Consider the following 12,389-nt stretch of genomic DNA (forward strand, 5'->3'; position numbering starts at 1 on the left):
AGAGAGAGAGAGAGAAGAGGGGAGGAGCAGGAAGCATCAGCTCCCATATGTGCCTTGACCAGGCAAGCCTAGGGTTTCGAACCGGCGACCTCAGCATTCCAGGTCGACACTTTATCCACTGCACCACCACAGGTCAGGCCTCCTGTTTTCTTCTAGAAGAATTTTAGTATTACATTTTATACTTAGGGCCATAATTGATGTTGACTTGGTATTCATAAGGTATAAGACATAACTCAAGGGTTATTTTTTTTATAAATGGTGTCCAATTTCTTTTAGCACCATTTGGTGGAAATATTTTTGTCTCTATTAAACTATATTTGTACTTTTGTAAAACATCAGTTAACTATATTTGTTTAGATTAATTTTGAGCTCTGTCTTCTGTTTAATCTTTATATATATGTTCAGCATTGCTTTCCTTGATTACTGTGGTAAGTGTTAAAATTACACAGTATGGGACCTCTAATTTTGTTCTTTTTAAAAGTATTTTGTGTTTTTTAGTTATTTTTCCATTCTCTAAAATATTTTAAACTTGGGAGATTTGACATCTTAACAACATCGAGTTTCTTTTTATGTGAATAAGGTATATCTCTTCATTTGAATGTATTTTTGGAAGAAATGTATAGTCAGGATTTTTGACCATTTTAAAATCAAGTTGTTTTTGTATTTCCTATTGAGTTGTACTAGTTTCTTACATATATTGTTCTACTACACTTTAATCAGCCTTATGATTTGCTAATATTATTTTTCATCCTGTAGTTTGCCTTTGCTTTTTTGTTTTGTTGATTGTATGGAATGCAGATATTTAGTTTAATGTATTCCCACTTTTTATTTTTACCTTTGTTGCCTGTGCTTTTGGTATCAAATCCAAAAATCATGCCAAGACCAATACCGAGGAGCCTTTCTCTTTTTTTTATTCTACGAGTTTTACAGTTTCAAGTCTTATGTTTAAGTCCTTATTTTGAGTTGATTGTGTATGATGCAAAATAAGGGTCCAATTTCATTCTTTTGCATCTGTATATACAGTTCTTCCAACACAATTTATTAAAAAGATTGATTCCCCATTGTTAAATTACTGTGCCTCTGTCAAAGGTGAGTTGCCTATATATGTGTGAATTTTACTGGGGGTTTTCAATTCTGTCTCATTGCTATTTGTGCCCATTTTCATGCTAATATCATACTACTTTGATTACTATAGTATTGTAATAAAATTTGAAATCAGAAATTGTGATGCTTCTAATTTAGTTCTTCTTGCTCAAGATGGCTTTAGCAATCAGGATCTTTTGTGATTTCATATTAATTTTAGTATTGTTTACTTTTTTCCAGTGAAAAATGTCTTTGAAACTTGGATAGAGATTGCATTGAATCTGTAGATCATTCTGGATAATATGGATATTTGAACAATATTGTTTTTTCCAATCCAAAAACACAGGTACCTTTCATTTATTTGTGATGTCTTCAATTTTTTCATCATTGTTTTATATTTTCAGTATACATATCATTTAGTTCCTTTGTTAAGTTTGTGCCTAAGTATTTTTTTGATGGTATTGTAAATGAAATTATTTTCTTAATTTATTTACCAGATAGTGCATTGTTAGTGAATTGAAATACAACTGATTTTCATGCTGATTTTGTTTATTAGTTTTAACAGTTTTTTTGTAGTGGAATCTTTAGGATTTTCTATATATTTTATTATGTCATGTACAAACAGAGACAATTTTACTTCTTTCTTTCTAATTTAGATGCCTATTTTTTCTTCTCTAATTACTTATGACTATAATTCCGGTACTTTATTAAATAAAAGTGTTGAGAGTACACATCTTTGCTTTGGTCCGGATTTTGTAGGAAACACTTTCAACCTTTCACCATTCAGTATGATAGTAGCAAGGGGCTTGTCATATAGAGTTTCAATTATGTTAAACTACATTCATATGTACATAATTTGTTGAGATTTTTATTATGAAAGAATGTAGAACTTTTTACGAATAGTTATTGCTGCATCTACTGAAATAATAAGATTTTAATTTTTTATTCTATTAATTGGGTGTATCATATCTTTATTATATGCCGCTTAAGTGTCTGTTTGTCGCCGATAACTTATTGGTTGCTTGCATAACTGTACTAGCCAATGGGGTGAAGTTGCCATGGCTGAACGCAAATTGATGGGGTCAGGGGGAAGGTGAACATTTGTTTGCATTGGCAATCATCTGTTTTACATAAAAACTACGTCTTAATGTAATTTCTTTTAAGAATGCCTCCTAGAAAATATAGCACTGAAGAGGAGAGAAAAGGAGCTAAAAGCTGCACAAAAATGGCTTTCTCGACAAAAAGAAACCACTGAGCAGAGAAAGACAAGGCTTGCTTCAGTCGCAGAGCAAATGTGTCTTTCTCGGCAAAATGAGACTGATGAGCATAGAGAAACAAGGCTTGCCTCAGATGCAAGACAAAAAGGCCTGTCTTGACAAAATGAGTCCCTTGAACAAAGGCAGGAGAGAAATGCAAAAAAACGACAGAGTAATGCTGACTGAAACTCAAAAAGGATTAAAACAGTTTCAAACAGAGAAACTTTAATTTTTGAGCATTACTCTGGTGACATGAATATTAAATGTGAACACTGTCAGTCCTTAAACTTCAAGTTAGAGACTAATCCATTTGACTGTGGCAAGAAAGGATTTTCTCAATGTTGCAAGTACGGAAACATTGTAGTTCCACTAATTGAGAATTATCCACCACTCTTGAATAAATTATTGACTAATCAGCATCCAAATAGCAAACAGTACATGGATAGCATTCGATCCATTAATAGTTCGTTTGCTTTTGCGTCCATGGGAAACAAACCAATTGACTTGCCTGGACCAGGACTTTATTGCTTTCGACTTCATGGTCAAGTTTACCATCAAACTGGAACTTTGCATCCTTCTGACGGGAAAAGAAAGTTTGCTCAATTATATATACTTGATCCCTCAGAAGCCAGTTCGGCACGTTTAGAATGGAATAAAAGAGTTCCTGAGACCTTACTTAATGAAATGGGGGAATTATTTCAAGACATTAACCCATTTGCTACTGCATATAAAATGATGCACGAAGTTGAAAAAAAGTTGGCCTCTAATGCTACAGCAAGCAATGAGCCAGCAATCAGCTTTGCCATGGCCATTGTACAAAGAGATCTTTGACATGTGAATTAACATTTTATTATTTAAATCACCTTTATTTATTGAGCTAGCGGTGGCTCTTAAGAAATATACCGCCAGTGGTTTCCTTCATTGCACTCTACTTTAAGCAATTCAGCAAGTAGAAGGGGGAAACCCCATGGGGCACTAAGCAAAGGGGCATCCTCGCGGCCTGCCCTGGGTAATTCAGTTTGAATTAGCAGACACCTTTGCACAAATCATTTTAATTACAATTTATAATATCTAGAACAGTGATCATTTCGTATGACCACCGGGCTTTCTAGTTTATTGATATGCATATATGTTGAACCATCCTTCAATACTAGGTATATATCTCACTTAATCATAGTGTATGTTTCTTTTAATGTACTGTTGAATTAGTTTCCCTTTTTTTCATGTTTATCAAGGATATAATCTTGCAGTTTTCTTTTCTGTAGTGTACTTGTCTTGTTTTGGTATCAGTGTAATACTGGCATTACAACAAAAGATACTGGAAGTTTTCTCTTTTTAATTTTTGGCAGAATTTCACAGAGATTGATACTGCCTATTCTTTAATTATTTGGTGGAATTCACCAGTGAAGCCATCTGATCCTTGGCTTTTCTATGTTGGGAGATTTTGGATTATTGAACCAATCTCCTTACTCGTTAAGTTTGTTCAGACCACAACCTCTCCAACATTTGCTATTACCTGTCTTGTTAATAATAGATAATCTAAGGGGTGTGAAGTGGTATCTCATTGCAGTTTTTTGTTTGTTTATTTGTTTGTTTGTTTTTTTGTATTTTTCTGAAGCTGGAAATGGGGAGAGACAGTCAGACAGACTCCCACATGCGCCCAACTGGGATCCACCCGGCACGCCCACCAGGGGCGATGCTCTGCCCACCAGGGGGTGATACTCTGCCCCACTGGGGCATTGCTCTGCCGCAACCAGAGCCACTCTAGCGCTTGGGGCAGAGGCCAAGGAGCCATCCCCAGCGCCCGGGCCATCTTTGCTCCAATGGAGCCTTGGCTGCAGGAGGGGAAGAGAGAGACAGAGAGAAAGGAGGGGGGGTGGAGAAGCAAATGGGTGCTTCCCCTATGTGCCCTGGCCGGGAATCTAACCCGGGTCCTCCGCATGCCAGGCTGACGCTCTACCGCTGAGCCAACCGGCCAGAGCTCATTGCAGTTTTGATTTGCATTTCTCTAATAACTAAAGAAGATGAGCATCTTTTCATATATCTGTTGGCCATTTGTATTTCTTCCTGGGAGAAGTGTCTGTTCATGTCCTCTTCCCATTTTTTTATTGGATTGTTTGTTTGTTTGTTGTTGAGTTTTATGAGTTCTTTATAAATTTTGGATATTAGACCCTTATCTGAGCTGTTGTTTGGAAATATCATTTCACATTCAGTTGGCTGTCTGTTTATTTTGTTGTCAGTTTCTCTTGCTGAGCAAAAACTGTTTAGTCTGATGTTGTCTCATTCATTTATCTTTGCCTTCATTTCTCTTGCATTTGGAGTCAAATTCATAAAATGCTCTTTAAAACCCAGGTCCATGAGTTTAGTACCTATGTCTTCTTCTATGTAATTTATTGTTTCAGGTCTTATATTCAGGTCTTTGATGCATTTTTAATTAATTTTAGTACAAGGGTACAAGCTGTAGTTGAGTTTTATTATTTTGCTTGTGGCTTTCCAGTTTTCCCATCACCATTTGTTGAAGAGGCTTTCTTTTCTCCATTGTGTGTTGTTGGCCCCTTTATCAAAGATTATTTGACTATATATATGTGGTTTTATTTCTGGACTTTCTATTGTGTTCCATTGGTCTGAGTGTCTATTTTTCTGCCAATACCATGCTGTTTTGATTATCGTGGCCCTATAATATAGTTTGAAGTCAGGTATTGTAATGCCCCCAGCTTCATTCTTTTTCCTTAGGATTGCTTTGGCTATTTGGGTTTTTTTATAGTTTCATATAAATCTTATGATTTTTTGGTCCATTTCTTTAAAAAATGTCATAAGAATTTTGATGGGAATTGCATTAAATTTATAAATTGCTTTGGGTAATATGGCCATCTTGATTATATTTATTCTTCCTATCCCAGAACAAGGAATATTTTTCCATCTCATTGAATCTTTTTCGATTTCCCTTAACAATGATTTGTAGTTTTCATTATATAGGTCCTTTACATTCTTTGTTATGTTTATTCCTAGGTATTTTAGTTTTTTTTTTGTTGCAATCATGAAGGGGATTATTTTTTTGAGTTCATTTTCTAATATTTCATTATTGGCGTATAGAAAGGCTATGGACTTTTGTATGTTAATTTTGTATCCTGAGACCTTACTGTATTGGCTTATTGTTTCTAGTAATCTTTTTGTGGACTCTTTGGGGTTTTCGATGTATAGGATCATATCATCTGCAAAAAGTGATACCTTTAATTCTTCTTTTCTGATATGGATGCCTTTTATTTCTTTGTCTTGTCTGATTTCTCTGGCCAGAACTTCTAGCACCACATTAAATAAGAGTGGAGAGAGTGGACAACCCTGTCTTGTTCCTGATTTAAATTGGAAAAGTCCTCAGTTTTATGCCATTTAATATGATGTTGGCTGATGGTTTATCATATATGGCCTTTATCATGTTGAGATATTTTCCTTCTATACCCATTTTGTTGAGTATCTTAAACATAAAATTGTGTTGTATTTTATCAAATGCCTTTTCTGCAACTATTGATAAGATCATGTGGTTTTTATTCTTTGTTTTGTTGATATAGTGTATTATGTTAACCATTTTACGTATGTTGAACCATCCTTGAGATACTGGGATGAATCCCACTTGATCATGTTGTATTATTTTTTTAATATGTTGTTGTATTCAACTTGCCAGTATTTTGTTTAGTATTTTAGCATCTGTATTCATTAGAGATATTGGTCTGTAGTTTTCTTTTTTTGTGCTGTTCTTGCCAGGTTTTGGTATGAGGGTTATGTTGTCCTCATAAAATGTGTTTGCAAGTATTGCTTCTTCTTCAATTTTTTGGAAGACTTTGAGTAGAACAGGAACCAAGTCTTCTTTGAATGTTTGATAGAATTTACTAGTATAACCATCTGGGCCTGGACTTTTATTTTTGGGGAGGTTTTTAATGTTTTTTTTCTATTTCCTGCCTGCTAATTGGTCTGTTTAGGCTTTCTGCTTCTTCATGACTCAGTCTAGGAAGGTTGTATTGTTCTAGGAATTTATCCATTTCTTCTAGATTGTTGAATTTGGTGGCATATAGTTTTTCATAGTATTCTACAATAATTCATTGTATATCTATGATGTCTGTGGTGATTTCTCCTCTTTCATTTTGGATTTTGTTTATATGAGTTCTTTCTCTTTTTTTCTTGGTGAGTCTTGCCAAGGGTTTGTCAATTTTGTTGATCTTTTCAAAGAACCAGCTCCTTGTTCTATTAATTTTTTCTATAGTTTTTCTGTTCTCTATTTCATTTATTTCTGCTCTGATTTTTATTATCTCCTTTCTTCGGCTGGTTTTGGGTTGTCTTTGTTCTTCTTTTTCTAGTTCCTTAAGGTGTGAAGTTAAGTGGTTTACTTGGGCTCTCTCTTGTTTGTTCATATAGGCCTGAAGTGATATGAACTTTCCTCTTATTACTGCTTTTGCTGCATCCCATAGATTCTGATCTGTCGTATTGTCATTTTCATTTGTCTGTATATATCTTTTTTTTTTTTTTTTTTTTTTTTTTTTTTTTTTCATTTTTCTGAAGCTGGAAACAGGGAGAGACAGTCAGACAGACTCCCGCATGCGCCCGACCGGGATCCACCCGGCACGCCCACCATGGGGCGATGCTCTGCCCACCAGGGGGCGATGCTCTGCCCATCCTGGGCGTCGCCATATTGCGACCAGAGCCACTCTAGCGCCTGAGGCAGAGGCCACAGAGCCATCCCCAGCGCCCGGGCCATCTTTGCTCCAATGGAGCCTCGGCTGCGGGAGGGGAAGAGAGAGACAGAGAGGAAGGCGCGGCGGAGGGGTGGAGAAGCAAATGGGCGCTTCTCCTATGTGCCCTGGCCGGGAATCGAACCCGGGTCCTCCTGTATATATCTTTTGATCTCTGCATTTATTTCTTCTTTGACCAATTCATTTTTTCAAAGTATTTTGTTTAGTTTCCACATTTTTATGGGGTTTTTTCCCTCTTTTTTGCAGTTGAATTCTAGTTTCAAGGCTTTATGATCAGAAAATATGCTTGGTACAATTTCAATTTTTCTGAATTTGCTGATGTTATTTTTATGGCCCAACATATGGTCAATTCTTGAGAATGTTCCATGTATACTAGAGAAAAATGTATACTCTGTCGTTTTGGGATGAAGTGTCCTATAGATGTCTATCATATTCAGGTACTCTAATGTTTCATTTAAGGCCAACATATTTTTATTGATTCTCTGTTTGAATGACCTATCTAGAGCCATCAGCAGTGTATTGAGGTCTCCAAGTATGACTGTAATTTTGTCAGTTTTTGTTTTTAGGTCAATCAGTAGCTATCTTATATATTTTAGTGCTCTTTGGTTTGGTGTATATATATTAAGGATTGTTATGTCTTCTTGATTCAGTGTCCCCTTAATCATTATGAAATGATCATTTTTGTCTCTGAGTACTTTTTTTGTCTTGTAGTCAGCATTATTAGATATGAGTATTGCTACACCTGCTTTTTTTGGATGTTATTTTCTTGGAGTATTGTTTTCCAACCTTTCACTTTGAATTTGTTTTTATCCTTGTAGCTTAGCTGTGTTTCTTGTAAGCAGTGTACAGTTGGATTTTCTTTTTTAATTCATTCTGCTACTCTGTGTCTTTTTATTGGTGAGTTTAATCCATTTACATTTAGTGTAATTATTGACACTTGTGGGTTCCCTATTGCCACTTTATAAATTGCTTTCTGTTAGTTTTGTATCTTGTTTGATTCATTTTTTTTGTTTTTCTATCATTTGTTGGGGGGCCCTGTGCAGGGCTGAGAGCTGGTGGTACTGCCAACAGTGCACCTTGAGAAGGAAGCACATCACATCGGACTGCTTCTTCCTCCACAGTTCCTGGATGTACTTGTAAGCTCCCATCCTGGCTTACTGGATGGCTGCATCCAGACGGAAAAGAAGCATTTCTTTTCTTTTGATAACTTTGGGCTTAATTTTTTTGTGTGTTTTTAGTTATTTGAACTATACAGTTACTTTGTTTATTTGAGATTGTTTTTATGTAAATATAGATAGTTATAATAATATTTATAATAATAAATGCAGGCACTTATTTCTGTAAACTTTCCTCTTCAAACTGATTTTGCTTCTTTCCACAAGTTTTGGTGTATTATGTTTCTATTTTCATTTATCTCAATATATATAATTTTGCTATTGATTTTTTTTATCCCTTGATTGTTTAGGAATGAGTAAATTTCCATACTGTTTTCCAAAGTGGCTGCAGCAGTCTGCATTCCCACCAGCAGTGCAGGAGGGTTCCCTTTTCTCCACATCCTCTCCAGCACTTATTATGTGTTGTTTTGTTAATGAGCACCATTCTGACAGGTGTGAGGTGATATCTAATCTTTGAGAATTGTTTTTTCTTTTTTTATTTATGATTTTAATTTGTGTTTATATAGATTCAAGTGTTCCACCAAATATATCTCCCCCCACCCCCTTATTCCCCCTTGCTCTCCCCATGTTGCCTCCCCCCAATGCCTTCCCCCCTTCCCTCCAGGATTTGCTGTCCTGTTCTCTATAATGCTGTGTTATGTATATATAATTTTATTAATCTCTTTCGCTTCTCTGATCCCATCTTCTTTATGCTTTCCCTCTGACTGCTTTCCCTCTGGTCCCTTTGATCCTGCCTCTGCCTCTGTTCCATTGCTCAGTTCACATTGTTCATTGGATTCCTCAAATGAGTGAGGTCATATGATATTTTTCTTTCTCTGCCTGGCTTATTTGACTCAGCATAATAGTTTCCAGGTCCGTCCATTTTGTCATGAAAGGTAAGATTTCCTTCTTCCTCAGGGCTGCATAGTATTCCATTGTGTATATATACCAGAGCTTTTTAATCCTCTCATCCACTGACGGATACTTGGGCTGTTTCCAGATCTTGGCTTTTGCAAACAATGCTGCAATAAAGATGAGGGTGCATTTCTTCTTTTGAATCAGTGATATGGTATTCATAGAATATATTCCTAAAGGTGGGATAGCTGAGTCAAAGGGCAGTTCCATTTTTAATTTTTTGAGGAATCTCCATGCTGTTTTCCACAGTGGCTGCAGCAGTCTGCATTCCCACCAGCAGTGCAGGAGGGTTCCCTTTTCTCCACATCCTCTCCAGCACTTATTATGTGTTGTTTTGTTAATGAGCACCATTCTGACAGGTGTGAGGTGATATCTAATTGTGGTTTAATTTGCATTTCTTTATTTTTTTCTTTGATTACTGATTTCTAATTTTATAACATTGTGATCAGAAAAGATACATGATACAATTTCAATCTTCTTAAGTTTATTAACACTTACTTTGTAGCCTAACATATGATCTAGCCTGGGGAATGTTCTCTGTGTCCTTGGAAGAATGTCTGTTTCTCTGATGTTAGATTGCATATTATATATGTGTGCTACCTAGGTCTAATTGGTCTCTCGTGTTATTTGGGTCTGGTCTTTACTAATTTTCTGCCTGATAATTTACAAAATGCTGAACATGGGTTATTGAACTCCTCTACAGTTATTTTATGTCATCTATTCCTACCTTTGATCAGTTAATATTTGCCTTTGCTTTGTATATTTTAGGTGTTCCAATGTTTGATACATATATCCAGTTTCTTCCACAGTAATGATATATGTAGATCAGTGATAGACCATGTATGTAGTGATCCCATAAGATTAAAATGGGTCTGAAAATTTCTATCACCTAATGATATCATAGCCACTGTAATGTTATAATGCAATGCATTACTTACTTGGTTGTGGTGATACTTGTATAAACAAACTTACTGAACTGCCAGTTTTATAGGAGTATAACACATTTATGTAAAGTACATACTATTTGATAATAATAAATGATTGTGTTACTGGATTGTGTATTTACTATCCTATACTTTATATCATTATCTAAAAGTGTACTGTTTCTCCTTATAATAAAAATTTTGCTTAAGAGGCATTCAAATTGGAAAAGAAGAAGTAACACTATCATTATTTGCTGGTGACATGTTACTCTACATAAAAAACCCTACAGTCTCAGTCAAAACAATACTAGACCTAATAGATGAATTTGGCAAGGTGGCAGGAGATAAAATTAATATTTAGAAATCAGTGGCATTTTTATGCACCAATAAACTGTCTGAAGGAGAAATTAATGAAACTATCCCCTTCACTATTGCAACAAAAAAATAAAGTACCTAGGAGTAAATTTAACCAAGGAGGTAAAAGACTTGTACTCGGAAAAGTATAGGTAATTGAAAAAAGAAATCAAAGAAGATACAAACAAGTGGAAGCAAATACCGTGTTCATGGGTAGGATGAATAAACATCATTAAAATGTCTATATTACCCAAAGAATCTATAAATTTAATGCAGTTCTTATTGAAATACCAATGGCATACTTCAAAGATATAGAACAAATATTTCAAAATTTTATATGGAACCAAAAAAAGAACACGAATAGACTCAAGCTGTTTGTTAGGGGGAGTGGGGAAAGGGATATAAATAAGGACACAGGGGTGGGGGGTGTGAGGGTGTTTTATTCAGTGGGACAATTGGATCCATGTAAATAAAATAAAAGTAATAAAAATATAAATAAAAAAATAAGGCAACAAAAATAAAGTTCCATTTTTATCACAATGTATCAAGAGTAAAGCCGTCAAGATTTCTCATCACTTTTGACAGTAACTTTTATCACCTGGTTTGAGGTATATTTGTCAGGTTTCTCCACTGTAAAAGGATATTTTTATTTTGGAGGGTTTTTTTGGCCTCTATATCCATACTTTATATACTTTTGGAAGACAGTCATCATATGCAGCCTGCACTGAAGGAGTAGTCATACCCAACTTTCTTCAGAGCAGAGTATATACATAAATCACCTGTGATTTTTCTGCATGGGTGATTTGTGTAATATTTACTATATTCATAAGGACTCATTGATATTTATTTTATGTTTTGGCCTGAAAATCAATAAAACTGTGTATATTATGTTCTCATATTTCTCCAGTTTTGGTCATTGGGAAGTATTTCAGTCAGTCTTTGTATCCTTTGTCATGTTTTTCCCACTGCAGACCTTTAAAATTGTTTTTTTACACTTCGTTATTTTCTGGCATTATAAAATACTGCTACCTGATATAAAGTCCTTTTAAAATAATTTAACTTTGCATTACCAAGATAAATACCATTACTCATAACATATTATTATTTTAATAAATTATTGGACTTAGTTAAATTATGTTTCAAATTTTTGCATGTAGGTTCATGAGGAATACAGAATTATAGTTTTCTTTTCTTGTAATGTTGGTTTGGTTTTGATATTAGGGCAATGATAGAGTCAGAAATTTATATGTAACAAAGTTACAAAGTAACATTTCCTCAAATTTTTAGAGAGTATGTTTAGAATTGGTATTAATTTTTTCTGAAGTGTTCAGTAGAATTTTGAATAAACTAATTTGTATCTAGAGTTCTTTTTTGTGCAAAAGTTTTTAACTGAAAAGTCAATTAATTATATATATATATATGTATATATTTAAAGTTCTATTTTACTCATTTATTAATAGAAACATGTTTTATATATAATATATAAGTTTAAGATTACATTTTAATTATATATAAATCTAAATATGCATATACAGAAATATTCAATTGTATTTTTATGAGTGAAGTTTTTGGTAATTTTGGTCTTTTGAGTACCATTTCATGTACATTATTAAATTTAGTAGACTAAGTTTGGGTATATTTTCTCATTTTATTTTAATATCTGAGAAATCTTTAATGATATCACCTTTCTCTTTTTATATATTGGTACTTGACATTTTCTCTCTCTCTTTCCTGAATGGTCTGTCTAGAAGTTTATTAATTTTACTGATCTCAAAGAATAAACTTTTGGTTTCATTGATTTTTAAAAAATTTTTAAATCTTTTTAAAAATTTTTCTATTACACTTGACATACAATATTTTATTAGTTTTCAGTGCACAGTGATTATCCATTATATAACTTTCTAAGTGATCATCTTGGTAAATCATGTACCCATCTAACAAAATATATAGTTATTAGAATAT

The sequence above is a fragment of the Saccopteryx leptura genome, chromosome 6 (assembly GCF_036850995.1).
Source record: "Saccopteryx leptura isolate mSacLep1 chromosome 6, mSacLep1_pri_phased_curated, whole genome shotgun sequence".
In the NCBI taxonomy this organism is placed as follows: Eukaryota; Metazoa; Chordata; class Mammalia; order Chiroptera; family Emballonuridae; genus Saccopteryx; species Saccopteryx leptura.